Source organism: Struthio camelus, chromosome 24, assembly GCF_040807025.1.
Source record: "Struthio camelus isolate bStrCam1 chromosome 24, bStrCam1.hap1, whole genome shotgun sequence".
NCBI classification, from domain to species: Eukaryota; Metazoa; Chordata; class Aves; order Struthioniformes; family Struthionidae; genus Struthio; species Struthio camelus.
In genome coordinates, this window is record NC_090965.1 from 4,802,923 (window position 1) to 4,818,450 (window position 15,528).

Genomic DNA, 15,528 nt, shown 5'->3' on the forward strand with positions numbered 1-15,528 from the left:
ATCTCATGAAACTCTAAGTCTAATATTGGCTTTAACAAGGATGGGCTCCCAGTTCTTATCAGCCAGGGCACCTCGGCTGTAATGGAAAGAATTAAACTTATCTGCCTTATTCACACTATTTCCACAGCATGTCTGAATGAAATGAAGATGGCCAGAGACCATCCTAACTCTTCCCTGCCTGGTTCTCCCAGCAAGGCTGAAGATGTTGACTTTCTTCTCGCAAACACGGTTCTGGGACTCCAGACCAAGGAAGCAGAGCAATCCAAGGTAGGGTTTTTGACAACATCGCAAGTCGAGTATTCTCAATACATGCCCAGCAGTCTGTTTATGACCCATAGCTCACCTCACTCTAAAGGACTGGACACACCCAAGGCAATTTCTCCTCTTTCTTCCAGAAGATATGTGGTGGTAGAGAACATTTTGCCTGCTAAAGTGAGAGGCAACTTCACTTTTCGCATCACTGGGACCTACTCCAAACTGGATTTGGAGCTGCAGCTGCAATGAATCCCACAAGCCAAACCATTTTAGACTTTGGCCAGTCCTGAACTCATCCAAAGGCCATTTTATGCAGCCTCAAGCACCTTCTGTTTCTGCCTATAGAAGCAACTTAACAGTGGAGTCAAAACTTGCAGCAGGGACTGTGACCTAGTTCTGAAAGGTCCTAGCAAAGATGTAACCACTGGAGCTGACTGAAGTTGTTTGCCTTCCTCAGGGGTGAATACAGCAATCCATCTAGATCCTGCCCTTCATCAGGGTGCTAAAAGTTGCCCCTTAAGAGCGAAACTCTCCCCAGGCCATCCAGTGTGAGCTAGGTGGAAGAGATGTTGTGACAGTTTTGCCTGCTCAGGGAACTAAGGTTGGGTTTGTGATTTTAAATGCAAGACCAAATTCTCCCTTTCATATCAATCCTGCAAGCTCTGAAACTCTGCAGATTTAGCTGGTTTCCTCCCCAGCTGGTAAAGAAAATGCAATGGCTATGTCACATTTTTACAATTCAAAGGCCTAATCTTAAGAAGCTGAACATTTATAATTAGGCAGACAAGACCTACAGTCTGAAAAGTGCATCCTTCTTTCTAGTCATTGAGAGTCTCTGTTGTGTATTGGATTAGATTCTTGCGGGCTGAGTTTTCAGTGATGCATTTTCAGAAATGAACTGTACCGAAAGTAGGCCCCCTATATTAAGCAAGATTTGCAAATGTTCCCACCTCCAGCAGTTCCCACTGTGACACCAATAGACTGATGCTGATTCTCATCACTCCGTTGGCTGAGCCTTTCTGAAATCACAGACATATTTTCTACAGGCAGAGTCCTTTACAAAGCTCTCCTTTTCAAACACACAAACTGTATGGATTCCTAATTGCAGCCAAGTTTTACCACAGAGACCATGAGACAGATTCATCTCTCCTTCCTCTTTGTTTAATGCAAAAATGCCTTGGAGGAATGATATCAATATGTCTTTGCTAATTGATGGTGTCGTGTTGGCTTCGACTCATCACTTGATTGGCCATCCTCAATTGTCATTTCCTAAAAACAATATTTTTCTGGTTGTTTATCTTCCCCAGCCTTGTTTGCACACAGCCACCACCCAAAACCCCTCTCTGTCCAGGGAGTAGGATTTATCACTTCTGTTTCAGTAGCAGCAGAACACAGAACAATGTAGGGCCTACGCAAACAAGTACTGCTGTTTTCTTTTGCTTTTCCTTTATTCCTCAGCGGTAAATCAGTGCATTCCAAAACAAACAAAAATCACAAGATTTAGGATCCAGAGAGCAGTCCAGAGCAATATAATAGGGGCTGAAAGCAGGTTGCATTTAGAAGTTAAGCAACAAGTGCCCCTTAAAAGCAAACGAAATGCTTAATTTGTGATGCATACCTCAAATTATTTCTGCTCAGTAGTGATGTTTTGGCGGTGTCTACATGGTAGTGATGTTTTGGCACTCTCTGCAAGTGGCAGATGCTAAGGTGTCCGAACCATTTAAAACTACACACAGGTGATAAGTGGGCTGAGCACATAAACTGCCTGAGGTACGGAGCATGCATGTCTTTGTGTTTGGACAGCATTTAGTGTACTGGATCCCTCAGGAAGCTCCAATGACCAAATGCAACACAAGCAAGAGCTAATATAACTACACGTTCACACCGTTTGAGTATACTGGACACCAGGATTGGGCATTGTAACCCTTAGATTTTGTCCTGATTCCGTCACCAAGTTTGACCTTTCAGAAGACCCTTACGAACTATGCAAGCTTGAGCCAATGTGTTACGAAGAAGGATTCAGCTGCAGGCCAGCTCCTCCTTTGACTTCAGTTCAAGCCAACAAGCTGTCAGGTGTTTACAAGCCAATGCAAGGCCGTCGCATGCTTTTTGCATGCATAGTTGGACAAGATTGCCAAGGAAAAAAAATGGAACAAATCCTCAAGATCCCGCATTGGCACCTATCGACTTTAACCAGCATTGCTATGCAACGGGACTGGAAGCCAGATCCCTGCTGCAGACGCATGAGGACCATATCGCCTGTGCTCAGGATCCTACATGATCAGCAAGACTTCACAAGCCTGGGGTGGCAGCCAAACATAATCCACCTTTACCTGCTCAAGGTAGAGTTGAGCAGCTAGTGTCTGGAGAAAACTGAGCTTATCAGCATGTTACAAAGATCACTCCAGAAAGTTCAGAGCCCTTTGGAGAAGATACCCACCCTCCCTGCAAAGGACAGTGTTTTCCTGGGCTTGATCCGCTTGCAGCAATTGCAGCCGTTCTTTCGGACATGGCTCTCCTGGAGCTCCCTCTGGCCTGACCTATGCTGCGGAGCCCGGCAGGGAGAGGTAGCAGACAGTCACAGCACCCATGGTTCAGAGTGAGCCTTGTTTTCAGGCTGCCTGGAGTGGCCATTGCAGATGCAGATAAGAACAGTGCCCGGGAGGCATGTGCCTGCGATGGGGCGTGCGCTGTTGATGCGCAAGGATGAACAGATGGGTTGATTACACAGGGAGAAATGGACACTAATCGTATCCAGATTCACCAGCTGCAGGATTTCCTCCTGAGCCCTAAAGGACAGGAAACCCTTACCTGCTTCGTTATCCTGTCTCCGTTCATTAGCCCCTTCCCCTGTCCTGGGAACCACATCTTGGCTAATCCCCTGAGAAGGGGAGGTCCCAAACTGCAAAGCTGAGATCCAGATGGGAACTCCCACAGTGCTCAGGCGTGGCTGGATCCAGCCCGAGGTCAGGGGCCTGTCTTGGCTGTCAGCTCCAGCACAGCCAGGCTCCAGTGGCTCAAGTTTCCCTACTTTGGGAGCTTGTTGTGGGACTCTCTCTTTGCCACTGCCTCTCTGAATGGCCGGGAAGCACTCAGGACTAACAAGAGCAACTCCCACAACAAAGACTGTGTTGGGGATCAATCAACGTATTACGCGGTGGGCATCACCGCATCCTCTACTGAGATGTACAGCCACTTCTAGGGTGAAGTCCAGTGTGTGTTTAACAGCACACAGCTGAAGAAGCCGGGGAATGAAGGAGCTTGTGCAGATTTAAAACATCAGAGGGAATCCCCCAGCAAGTTGTATAATGACCGGCCACACTGAAGTGGGATGTGATGTTGAAAATCTTATCTGTACTTGTGCAATGCTTGGAGAAAGGAAAAAACCCTCCCAAACCTCTGTATCTGTGTCCCTCTGCGTTCACCTCAGCTCTGTTCAGCCACAGTGATGTGCTCCCAAGACAGCATGGCTGGATGGCTAGCCCCAGGCATCCTTGCCGTGGGGCTGCCCAGCCCCCAGGGTCCTACCCCAATTCTTCTCCCACAAACGGGAACACTGGGAGGAGATGTGTAGAAATTCAAGCCGTTCGTCATGTTACCAGCACCAGCCCTCACTTTTGGTGAAGTTTCTACATGAGGAGTGCAGCCTGCTTGAAAACTCTTACAACCCAAGCTGTTGCTCTGAGTGGGGCTTTCTTGGGACCCTCTCTCCTTGCATGCCCCGGATGCCTCTGTTTCCAGGTCTCAGGCTTCTGTTGCCAAATCGAGTGCAAGAAAATTAGCCTGCTCTTATGTCACTGCCTGTTCCCAAGCCATCCCTGGCTTTGCATGCCAACGCAGCTCTGGGATGCCGCATACTGTCCCTGCAATCGCTGTTACCCTCGGCAGACCCGGTGCACAGTGCTGAGCTGGGGGGAAGAGAACAAGCCAAGATCGAAGGAGAGGAGAACCACTCCCTGAATTCTTGGTGTTATTCCCAGAATCTCCTGGCCTAGCTGAAGCCATTTGAGGTCCCCGTGCCTGGCACTAGAATGTCGGCACAGGCCATCCTGCAAGTTCAAACCAGACTCCAGAGATCCCAGCCAAGCAAAGTTGACCAAGTCAAATGTGGTCGTGGCTACACCCTAGAGCCCTCAAGCCGAGAGGAGGAAGAGGACTGAAGAAGCACACAACATTTGGTGCAGTCTTGCAGGTGAGGAGAAACCTCCTTCCCAGTCCCCCATTGGCCAGAGCTGCCCTGTTGGGCACAGACATCTCCCTTGGGCTGGCTCCTTCACCCTGAACCCACTGGGATGGTGGCATAAATGCATTGGCAACAGCCGCAGGAGAGAGTAGTGTTGTTAGAAATAACTGTGAGAGGTGCTTACAAAGCATGGACACCCCCAAAAACACAGTGCGTTGTACACAGAGGGTGATTTTTGGTTGTCATCATCACAAAATGATACCTACCTCTTAGCCTCCTCAGAGCACCTTATACCACATGCTGGTTATGCCCTTTGCTGGGCTGCTTCTTCTCTTACGTTTTCTGCAGCTGGAACTAACTTGTGAGTGACCTTAGCCTGACAAACCCTGCGTGTATAGTGCTGCATATCTCACAGGCTTTCCAACGGCAAATCCAGACAGCACAGCTCAGTGCCCATGAGCAGCCCTACAATAACAAACCAGCTGCCTTGCTTTGTCCTCCCAGACCTCACCTTTTGCAGCAGCCAAGTAACATCAAAGATAAACAGTAGCTATGAGCAACTCCACTAAGCAAACCAGCACTATGGAAAAAGTGGAGGGAAATTTAGGAATGAAACGCATAGAGAAAATTGTAGCAAGTAAAATAAATTATATTAATTCTTCTAAGGACCAGCTGTTGGATGGTACGGAGGATGACTAGGACCCAGGTGCATCTGGATGCTCCATGTTCCCCATGGTGCATGAGGCTATTAGCTTCAGATCTCACTGAGATGCGTTTCTACCAGGATCCCATTAAACGTGTGCCCTCAAACCCACTGGAACAAGCTGGCAATCAGTAGAAAGGCTAAGGACTGACCCACAAAGGCTGAATTCAATCTTCTTCCCTCTCACCTCCTCCTTCCCCACCAGAAGTGGTCACTGGAGGGGCACAGCTGACTACACAGACGGTCCAGTGTGGGGTCAGCCTGCTCAGTCATGGTCCCTGTGAGAGCTAGCTTGAGGAGAAATAGAGCACAGAGCTCTCTGCAACTGTAAATCAGGCAATTTTCGCTAGGGCGAGTGAAAGGGGGGAAAGAAGAGGGGAAAATAAAAGGAAAACACAATCCAAACGCTACTTTGGCCAAACCTGGCCCTTTTAAGGAAAGGAAATTTCCCAGAGCCACCCTCGACAAACCTGGAGGCCTGATCCTGCTCTCAGGAATGTCACTGCAAACCCAGAGTGGCTCCTCTCAACTGCTGGGGAAGGTTCCAACAGCCAAGCAAGGCTGGAGAAAAGCTCCTGATCTGCCCTCCTGAGATGGAGCAGAGCTCACACCAGAACAGCCTGAGAGCAAACTCCAGATTCAAAGGCAATAAATGGCAGAAAGATCCAACTCCCAATTTCAAGAATTTATCCTTTTTGCTGAGCAATGTTATGGAAGCATGAGCCCTATTTTGCTGTGAGCTGTGTGGAATAAAACAGCTGTGTCCCTTGGCTGCATGGGCTCTTACAGGGGTGCCAGACGTTTTGCTTAGGACACGTCAGAAGTGTCTTGCTTGAGATCGGGCTCTCCTCTAAGGGGCTGCCCAAACCAGAGCCCACTGTAGTCAGGCCATCCGCTCATTGGGGTTTTTGTATCAGTCCCCCACCAGCTTTTCCCAGGGAAGCAATAGAGATTGGGAGCAAATTGGGAAACGTATCGTTCCCCCCCCTAGACTCTGTTTATATGAATAATCTGCAAGGAGAAAGCTCGACTGACTAGCAAAAAAACTAGCGCTCCCTTCTCATTAGCATTAAGCATCTGGATGTAAACTGGTGTGTAAATCGGCTCCGCTGAAGAGGGCATCCCAACACATCTCTGGGGCTTGATCCCAAGAACTACCGATTGCTCACAGCTCCTGCTAAAGGCAACACGGGAGTTTCAATTTCCAGACCAACGGCTGTGTCCTGTGAAAGCCAAGGACCAGTTCCCAGAGTTACGTGGGACCTGTAACTTCCCTCACCTCCAGCTGCCGTGTGTGAAATCCATGCAGGGCAGCCTTAAGGGCCTGGGGAGTGAAGTGTTGCTCTCAGGTTTGTTCAGATCATGCTGTATCTACTGTCACACTGCCGCACTTGAACAGTCACTGACAGTCGTGAACTCCAGAAGACGTCTCATTAGAGGGGGTAAAGCAGACACGACAGGCTAATCGTATTCCCAATTAGACCATTTGACATAAAAGAAACTGAGACCTTCCTTCTAACAGCAAGGAATACATTCAAGACGGTAAAAACCAGCGTTGCACAGGGGCCAGGCTCGCCCCATGAGGAGTTTGGTACCTAGCTGCTTTCAAAAACCCCATTCAGCATCTTCCTGTGTCTGATCCGGCCCATCACGAGCGATGTTTTGCCTTACAGCTGCACGGCACCTACCTACAGTAGGGCCCTGGCTGTGCCGAACAGCAAACAAGCGAGCGGGGACGTTGGGAGCCGGACCCAGGCGTCCTGGCGGCCCAGCCCCTGCGCGCGAGGCCACACGGCTCGCTGCAAGGCTGATAAGTCGCGCAACGGCCGGCAAAGCATCTCCAGCAGGAGAGCGGCGGGTGAGACAAACTCGGGGACGTCCACGAGAGCGCGGCCAAAATCGCCGCGCTCGGTGCAGGCAGGGAGCAGGCGGGTCACGGAGGCAAAGCGGGGCTGGGGAATTCGGGCCTGGGTGTTTTGTGGCCAGTTTCGAAGGCTTTACTGTACGGCCATGCGTCACTCCCTGAAAGAGGTTTTTTTCGGAGGAGGGAGGAGGAGGGGGAAGCCAGGAGGGGGGAAGGAGGAGGAAAAATTTGGTGAGGGAGGAGGGGCAGTTTTCATGGCTCCCGAGCGGTTGCGAAGTGCGTGGCAGTCGGGAAGGAGGCAGGGGGACTGTGCCCTGCAAACAATCTGCTTTTGTTGTGTCCCAAACGGGCCTAAATTAAGTTTGACAGAAAGAGGACAGATTCGCAAGCGCCGGGGCCAAAGCCCTGAGCTCAGTTACAGCTGGGAAGACCTGGAGAGCTTTGGTGTGGTCGTGCCAAATCTCACCCGAGCAGCCAAGGGACAGGAGCTCGCCGCCACGAGGCGGGAGGCTTCGGACGGCAGCAAGGTGCTCTGTGCAAAGCGCCTGCTTGAGTCTTCCCGGATGCCTTTGCAAGCCAGCCCGCTTCCTCCCAAGAGCGCCCCGGCTAAGGCCATCTCCGAAGCCTAAAGGCCGCCATTGCTCCACGAAAAATATCCTCCCCTCTCCTTCGGGCTCGCGCTCTCCCCCGTGCCGTCGCTGGAGCGCTCCCTCGGCCGTCTTCGTCTGCCGCGACCGGCCGAGCCCTGCCGAGCCTCCCGCGCCGCTCCCGGGCTTCCCCGCGGCCTCCGGCACTGCCGCCCGCCCCGGCACGCCGTGCCAACCAAGCCGAAGGCATGAAAAACGAGCCAGCTTCTAAACGGTTAACGCCTCGCAAAACCAAACCGCCTGAGTTCCCTCCTTCTCGAATCGCTCCTGGTTGAAATTCACCCCCCCTCCAAAAAAAACCAAAAAAAAGAAACGAGAAAATTATCCTCCTCCTCTGACCTACCCCGGGCACCCTCCCTCCCATCCTTCCCTCTCCCTCCTTCCATCCTTCCCGTGCCCCCACCCTGCCCTGGCAGAGCCGAAAAGGAGCACGCGTGCCCGTAGGGCTGCTCGGCGCTACGAGCTCCGACCACGTTAGCTGCGGCTGCCATGTTGAATTGCAAATCCGACATGATTCGACATATTTTTTCCCCCCTTCGGTGGTGCCCGGTGTGGAAAGAAAGAAGCAGCGGCACGCCACACGCCCAGCCCCGAGTGGCTCTCGGAGACGCCGGTGTCCCGGGCTGCAGGGCGAGGGCAGGAAAAGAAATCGCCCTCGAATCCTGCTTCAAACACTGCACGTAGGCATAGGGCTAGCTGCTATACATCCCTCTCTATAGGAGAGCGATTATTTAAAGTCGGCTGTTTTAGCACCAAGGGCTGGAGGACTCAAAGGGAAGGGGTTTCGGGGAGAAGGAAGGTTACAGCCACGACAAAGCGCCTGAGCAATTGGAAAAATGAAACGTTATTTCAAATTAAAGGCAAAAAAAAAAAAAAAACAACCGAACAAACAAACCAAAAAAAAAAAAAAGAGAGAGAAATAAACCCCCAAAATTAAGAGTGAGGTTTGATTCCGTACCAAGGCAGCAAGAGAGACGCACCGTGGAAGAGAGTGGTTTTGTTGTTGAGTGGTTGCTGGATTTAGCTCCGCTTATCCGGACAATCATCAGGGAAGGATCCTTTTCCGAGAAAGGCCAGTTTGAGTGAGACAGCTTTTTTTTTTTCCTTCTCTCGCTCTCTCTCGCTCTCCCCTTTCCTTCTCCTCTCAGCTCAACGCCAAGAAATGGGCGGTGCCTGGATGCCAGGCTTCATCCGAACGAGACACCAAAGGCCAACGGAGAGGCTGGCACAAAGGCGAGCTGGCAGGAATTCCTGCACTGGGAGCCGCTCGCCCGCTCGCGCCCGCGGGACGAGCCGTCTTCATCGCCGCCGAGGCGGCTTCAAAAAAAACAACGGCCGCCGCCGCCGCTGCCGCCCGCCTCGGCCCCGCTCTGAAAAAGTTGCCCGCTTTGGCTCGGGAGCGACCCGCCGAGGCGGGAAAAAAAAAAAAAAAAAGAGAGGGAGACAAAAATAAAAAAGGGCAGCCAAAAAAAAAAAAAAAAGCCAAGACCTTCCTTTTACATCGACGCAGGTTAAACAAAAGGCCCAGGGATTTGGGGTGGTTCCCCCCCCCCCCCGCCTCCGCCCCGGCCCCGTGCTCCTTTTCCCGCCTGCCCACCCCCTCCTCCCTCCTCACACCCTCCGTCACCAACTCCCTCGCCCGCCGCCCCGGAGTCCCGGGCTCCCTCCTTCCTGGTTTGAGGACGACAGGCGGCCGGCGGCGGCGGCGGGTCCGTGAATAGGAACGCGCGCAGCCGACGCGAGGGAGATCCGACGGGGAAAGGAGGGGGAAAACAAAACACAACAAAAAGACACAAAAATAAACCCACCCGCCACAGAGGAAGCTTGGGAGAAATCGCCGCCTGGGCTTGGAGGGGTTGGGGGGGGGGGGAGGAGGGTGTTGGATTAGGGGTAGTTTGGGTTCGCCGGGATATTTTTTGGCCTTTTTTCCCTGCTTCGAGTACCTGGGTCGCGCCGATGATTAAAAAGGGGGGTTAGCAGCGGGCTGAGGAAGGGATCGGGGGGTGGGGGGGGGTGGCAACGCCGCTGGGGAGATGCCAAAAAATCCCAAAACAAAAACCCATTTTCGTGTTGTCTGCACCAGCCGAAAGCTGGGGGGGGGGGGAGGGGGAGAAAAAAAGGGAGCGGGCGCCCACGCGGGGGAGCGAGGGAGATGCACAAGGCGAAAAAGCCGCCGCGCGCAGAAACGGGCCTGCAGCCACTTCCCTCTTCAGCAGCCTCGGCAATAATTCTCGCTCCTTGTTCCCCTCGGCCTGCCCACCGCGGCTCGCCTGCCAAGTCCGAGTTGGCACGGCTTCCCAGGCAGCGCCGAACAAAGCCGTCGCCCATCCCCGAGCAGGCGCTGACAGTAAGCAAAGTGACAGGCGCATCTTCCGCATGTTAATCCAACCGGCGAGAGGGCGAGCGAGCGTCGCGGCTCCCCCCCCCCCCCTTCCCCGGGTGTCCCCCACCCCCCCTCCCTCCACCCCCCGGCAACTCCCTGGGGCGCGCGGCCCAGCCGCCGCGCACCCCGGGGCGCCCGCCGCCTCGACCGCCCCGGCGCGGGGCGCGGGAAGGCCCCCCTCACGCTCGCGAGCGAGCGCGCGCGCGCGCAGCGGCGGCAGCGGGAATCCAGAAATCTCCCTCGGCCTCGGAGGATTTAAATCAAAACAAGCGCTCGAGCCACCCCAGGCCGCGGGCAAACAAGGCCACTCGGCATCGGCGGTACCTGTTCCCGCTGTCTTCATCTCGCCTTGGAAGCGTGACAAGAGCGAACTCGCCTCTGGTGGGCTCTCAAAGCCGCGGGTCTGTAACCCTTTGCAGGAAGTTGGCACCGATCCCAGGTAGGACTTTACTCCCAGATTTCTCCCCCCCCACCTCCGCCTCCCGCTCCCTGCCCTCCCCTCGGCTCCCCCACCCATCCTGTCCCCTTCCCCCCCCCCAACACACACACACACAACCCCCCCCCCTTCCCCGAAAACCCCTGCGCACCCCACGCTCTTTCGCAACTCACCTCTTCGGCGCACTGGGGCACGCCGGCGACCGAACGCGCTGGGTGCCCGCGGGGACGCGAGCCAAGAAACACACGCACGCTCGCTCTTGCACACATACCCTTTAAGGATGACCTGGGCAACACCGAGAACAACAACTTCCTGCTCCGGCTCCCTAAAACGCCTGTTTCCACGCAGGGGTTAGGCTGGGCGGCGAGCCGGGGGGAGCTGGGAGGAGGTTTGGGGTTTTGTCGTCATTGAACCGCTCTTTTTTTTTTTTTTTTTTAATAAGAAACGTGTATTTTTTTGCCCGGCAGACTGGACCCAACGCGAGGGGAAGGAGGGGGGAGAAAAAAAAAAAGACAGAAAAGAAAAGGGGGACAAAAAAAAAAAGAACCGAACGGAAAGAGCAAAGCTCCAACTCCGCGAGGACAATGCCCGGGAAAACGTCGAGATTCGCGGCGCTCTCGAGATGCGTGGCGCCCTCCCGGTCCCCGAGCCGTTCGCCCCCTCGCCTCGCCTTTTTCATACTCCCAGCTCCTGAATTATTCCAGTCCGCGAGCAGGAGGGAGCGTACAGTACGGAGTCGCTCAGAGCTGCCAAGAGCCTCGCAACAGGAAAGAAAGCGGGCGAGCGCGCCGGAGCGCTCACAATCGGCCAGCGAGAAGAGCAAGGAGAAATTAACATCCAATTAGTGCCGTGTTTAACGAGGGAGACAGAGGCGGCTGTTGTTTTATTGCCCTGTTCTTTTCAGTCGCATCTGACAGGCAGCGGGGAAGGCACCCCGGCTCCAAGTGACGTCATCATATTTTATTTTTTTATTTATTTATTTACTTTTTTTTTTTTTTTTTTAATTCCGCTCCCCCGGCTTTCTTCCTCCCAAGTTTCTCGGCGACGTCTTGGCAACTCGGCTAAGGGAAATTCGGCCGCTGGAGCCGCCGGCTCCCCCCTACTCCGGCCTCCTTCGCCCCCCTCCCCGCCGCCGGCCCTCGAAAAACAAACACGCCAACCCACCCCAAAGGCTTTGTTCTTCCGAAAAAGAGAAAAGAGAAACGTTCAAATAAACCCGGCCGGAGCCCGGAGGAGGTTCTTCCTGCGTGCGCGGCGGAGCGTGTGCGCGCGCCCGCCCGCGTGCGTGTGCGCGCGCGTGCGTGCGTGCGTGCGTGTGCGCGCCCGTCTCGCTCGCTCGCGCTCCTCTCCTGAGGCGGCTCGCGCGGCTTGTAAAACTTCGAGGCATGTGACTCCGCTCCCAGCCTCCTTTGGCAGCGTGACAAGAACGGCTCCGGCGGATCGCAGAGAGCCGCCGGCTTTTAAGGAAGAAACTCAGTTCGCCAAGATTAAAGAATGACGACGCTTTCACGGGCAGCCGGGAGGGAAGGAGCAGCAGCGTCGAGCGGCGGCTCGCGGAGGAAGGGGGGAGAGGGATTGAACCGGCAGCGGGAGAGCCTTGTTTAAGGGCTCCCGGCTCAGCGTGTTTCCCTCCTCCCCCTCCAGGCCGCGGCGGAGGGCGAGCGGCCGCGGCGCCGTGCGAGCACAGCCCGGCTCCCGGCGCGTCATCGCCGCCGCCGCCACGGCCGCGCGGGCAGGCCGGGAGGGAGCGGGGACGGCTCCTGGGCCGCCCCCAGCGCCGCGTGCTCGCCGTCCCCTCCGCCCGGCGGCTTGGCCCTCTCCCTCAGGCCTGCTCGCGGGGTTCACGACGCTGCCGGTAGCTCGCGGCGCTGCGATGGAGGTCTCTGGAGCGCAGAGGCGTTGCAGGGAGGAGGTGCAGGGGATCCCCTGCCCCCCGGGGCCATCCCGTGCCAGCAGGTCCCTAACCCGCTCTCAAGAGAGCTTTCTCTCACCGCCTCTTAAAACCCTCCAGCGGTGGATGGGGAGGCCACGGCCAGCGTGGCAGGTTAGGCCGTGGCCAGGTGACCTTCCTGCTCCAAAGCTTTTCCTGGGGTCCCACCTAAGTGTGCGTCGGTGCAATTCGTGGCCTGCTTAAAGCAACGTGGCGAAGTTTATCCTGCAAATCTGAGGACTAAACCGTACCGTCAGCCCCAAATCCTGCAGTCCCAGGAGCACAGAGGTGGGAAGGGGCGCGTGAAGGCCAGGCAGGGCCAGCTTAAAGGTTAGGTTGGTCGCTCGAGGCTGTGCCTGGTCGAGTTTTGAGCATCGCCAAGGCTGCAGGTGCCCCCACCTCGGTCCCAGGGCTGCGCTACGCCCATGGGGAAGAACGGCCAGCTGCAATTTCTTGTATTTCCTTATTTCCAGCTGAAATTTCCCTTGTCGCAGCGCATGCCCGTTGCCCCCCGTCCTTCCGCTGTGCACCTCTGACGAGGGTCTGGCTCCGTCTCCTCTGTAACCTCCTGCTTTGGGCGAAGGCTCTCCTGGAGGCCAGGATCGCCCCGCTCCCACAGAGGACGGAGCCGTGCTGCAACGGGGGACAGAGCCGGGGCCACCGCGCCAGCTCGCCCGGCCGGCGCGCCGGCTGCGCCTGGGCCCTGTCCAAGTCCCCACCCTGAGCATTTCCCGGCAGGAGAGAGCAGAACCAGCCGGCTCCACCTCCCCGTCGGCAGGATCGACGCCGGCAGGGTTAGTTTTTGATTATCGGCCTACGTGGAGCTCTCTGCTGCAGAACAGAGCAAACAGTCTTATCGAGGGCAGCCGTGCTGCGGGGACACTTCCTCGTGCACGGCCGCAAGACGGGGCCCCCCCAACGCCGTCAGGGCTGGCAAGGGCTGGCGGGGGAACAGCTGCCCGCAGCCTTCCTCGCTGCTCCCAGTGACCAGATACCAGGGTGACAGGCACTGGAGAGCCATTTGGAGAGGCTTGCCTGGCTGGCTTCCTCCCAGCTCTGCAGAGAGGAAAGCTGGAGGGCTGCATGTGAATTTAGTCTTGGCCGAAGGGTCTTTAGTGGAACGGCTCTGAAGAGACAAAGCAAGGAGGACGAGATGATTGCAATCAGTCCGAGCTTAGCTGTTCTTTCCCTGTGCACAGGGCCGTTGGCCGAGGGGGTCGCCAACACCTTGCCGCTGCCCAAAGCCTGCAAGCGTCGAAGCGCCCTGAAGAGCCATGTGGGAGCCTGCAGGACCACGGTCTGAGCACAGCCCGGGGAACTGGCATCCATGCGAGCCAGATCGTGGCCATCAACCCTTCTGTGAGCCAGGTGCCAGCAGGGAGCACAATCAACTGGATCAAAGCATCCGGGCCCCAAGGAAAGTCAGGGCAGCTTTGACCTCAGTTTCCCTCTCCTGTTCCCCTGGCAGCTGGGAGCAGATCAGGCCAAAGTCCTGGCAATCTCTGCTTTCTGCTAAGGACTGATAAACACTGCACGGGCACGGAAAGGCAGCAATCTCCACCCATTGGATTTTCATGCAGGAGTCAATATTTAAACACAGGTTTGTTTCCTTGCTCGATAGGGAAGAGACGTGGCCCCTGCCAGGGGTCCGAGCTCCCTGGCTGCGTTCCCGGGGCCAGCCCCACACCACTTCCCACTGGGTTCAGTCACTCTCTTGACCAAACCAACCACATTTCAGCCCGGATGCCCCTTCCTGCAGGAATGGGACCCTCCCCCCTCCCCCATCAGCTGTGCTACATGAGCACCCAGTGTGGGGCAGGGCACCCACTAACGAGCTGACGAGGCCCCCAGCACCCCCTGGGCAGCAATTTAAGAGGGGTGTAGGAGTCTAAGTAAGAGTTGGGCTGTTTCTCAGCTAGGTCCTGGTGCAGGTGTTGTCCCCATAGCAGGTCACCTTGATTGAGGCAAGGGACAAGAAGAACCCAGGTTAGAGGAGGAGGTAAGAAAACATTTAATTGTCCTACTAATACCAGCCCCAGCTTCAATGCTGAGGTTGTGCATCACCTTGTGCCTGTTACCTGCAGGCCTTTGAAACCTTGTTCAGTTATGCTTGAATTGACCAAAAGTTATGTTTAATAGTTGTTTCTAGCCAAGTTTGTGGACCTGAGTAAACTTGGCTGAAACTGGAGGCAGAGTGCTTGCTTTGGTGCAGACTTAGGTGAAACGGTTAAAGGCAAAGCAATAACATCTCTCACTGAAGTGGCTGCAGCCAGGCCACACCTAGGGACTAGGATGCTTTCAGGTTTGTGAGTAGCAGAAAGTGGCCTTAATTTTGAGGATAAAGGCATGGTTTTCATGAGCAGGTGCTGTGGTCTGTGAGATGCAATATTGGCTATTGAGAGGCAAGAAACCAACTACCAACATTAAAAGGTAGGTGCCCATGTGTTGGGCTAGGACCCAGCAAACAGAGGATGGGGTCTGTGCCTGGGACAGGGAGCCTGATTCCCCCCTTCCCCAAATGCTTCATCTGAGCAGCTGGGCCCTGATAGGAGCAAAGGGCCTGTATCCCTTCAGGGTTAATTATAACTCTGGCTATCCTTTTCACCCAGAGAAACATCCGGGATACCCCTGAAGTGCCTTGATAAAAGGTGATGGCTTCCTGGCCATCTTCCCAGCCCCCAACCTATTGCTTCCCCTCTCCCCAGCTTTGGGGAGAGGCTGAGTCTTGCTTGGGGTCTCTGCAACCCTCTTCTCCAGGCTGGCTCCCACCAGGACAGCTCTATTCAGTGCTGTTCCCACAAACACATAAAACACCCAGTTGTTTTGCCTTTGAAGGCAGCAAAAACCAGTCCAGTTCCAGTTGGGAAGAAAAATGGGTATGTGGAGTTTCAAGCAGCCACTTCCACACTCAGTCCAGGTGCACCCAATGCAATTTGCTCAGCCTAAAACCCATGCTGCCAATCTTTGATAAGAGCAACAGGGCTGCAGAGAAAGAGCAGAAGGGATCTTGGTTTCCAACACTCATTTTAGCCCCTCTTTGGGGAAGAAGATTGTCTGCCTTAACACCAAAACCTTCCCTGAGCGAGGGAAGCTGCTATCCAACAGAAATGAAAATCTTTAAAAAGGA

The 15,528-nt window shown here is 54.9% G+C and overlaps 1 long non-coding RNA gene across 1 annotated transcript; it reads left to right on the forward strand.

The window, feature by feature from the left end:
* The first annotated feature begins 10,194 nt into the window (after positions 1-10,194).
* LOC138062100 (uncharacterized) lies at positions 10,195-15,419 on the forward strand. The gene is made up of 3 exons (XR_011136112.1): positions 10,195-10,474; positions 10,939-13,195; positions 13,601-15,419. It is a non-coding gene; the product is annotated as an uncharacterized lncRNA (long non-coding RNA).
* Positions 15,420-15,528: the final 109 nt, after the last annotated feature.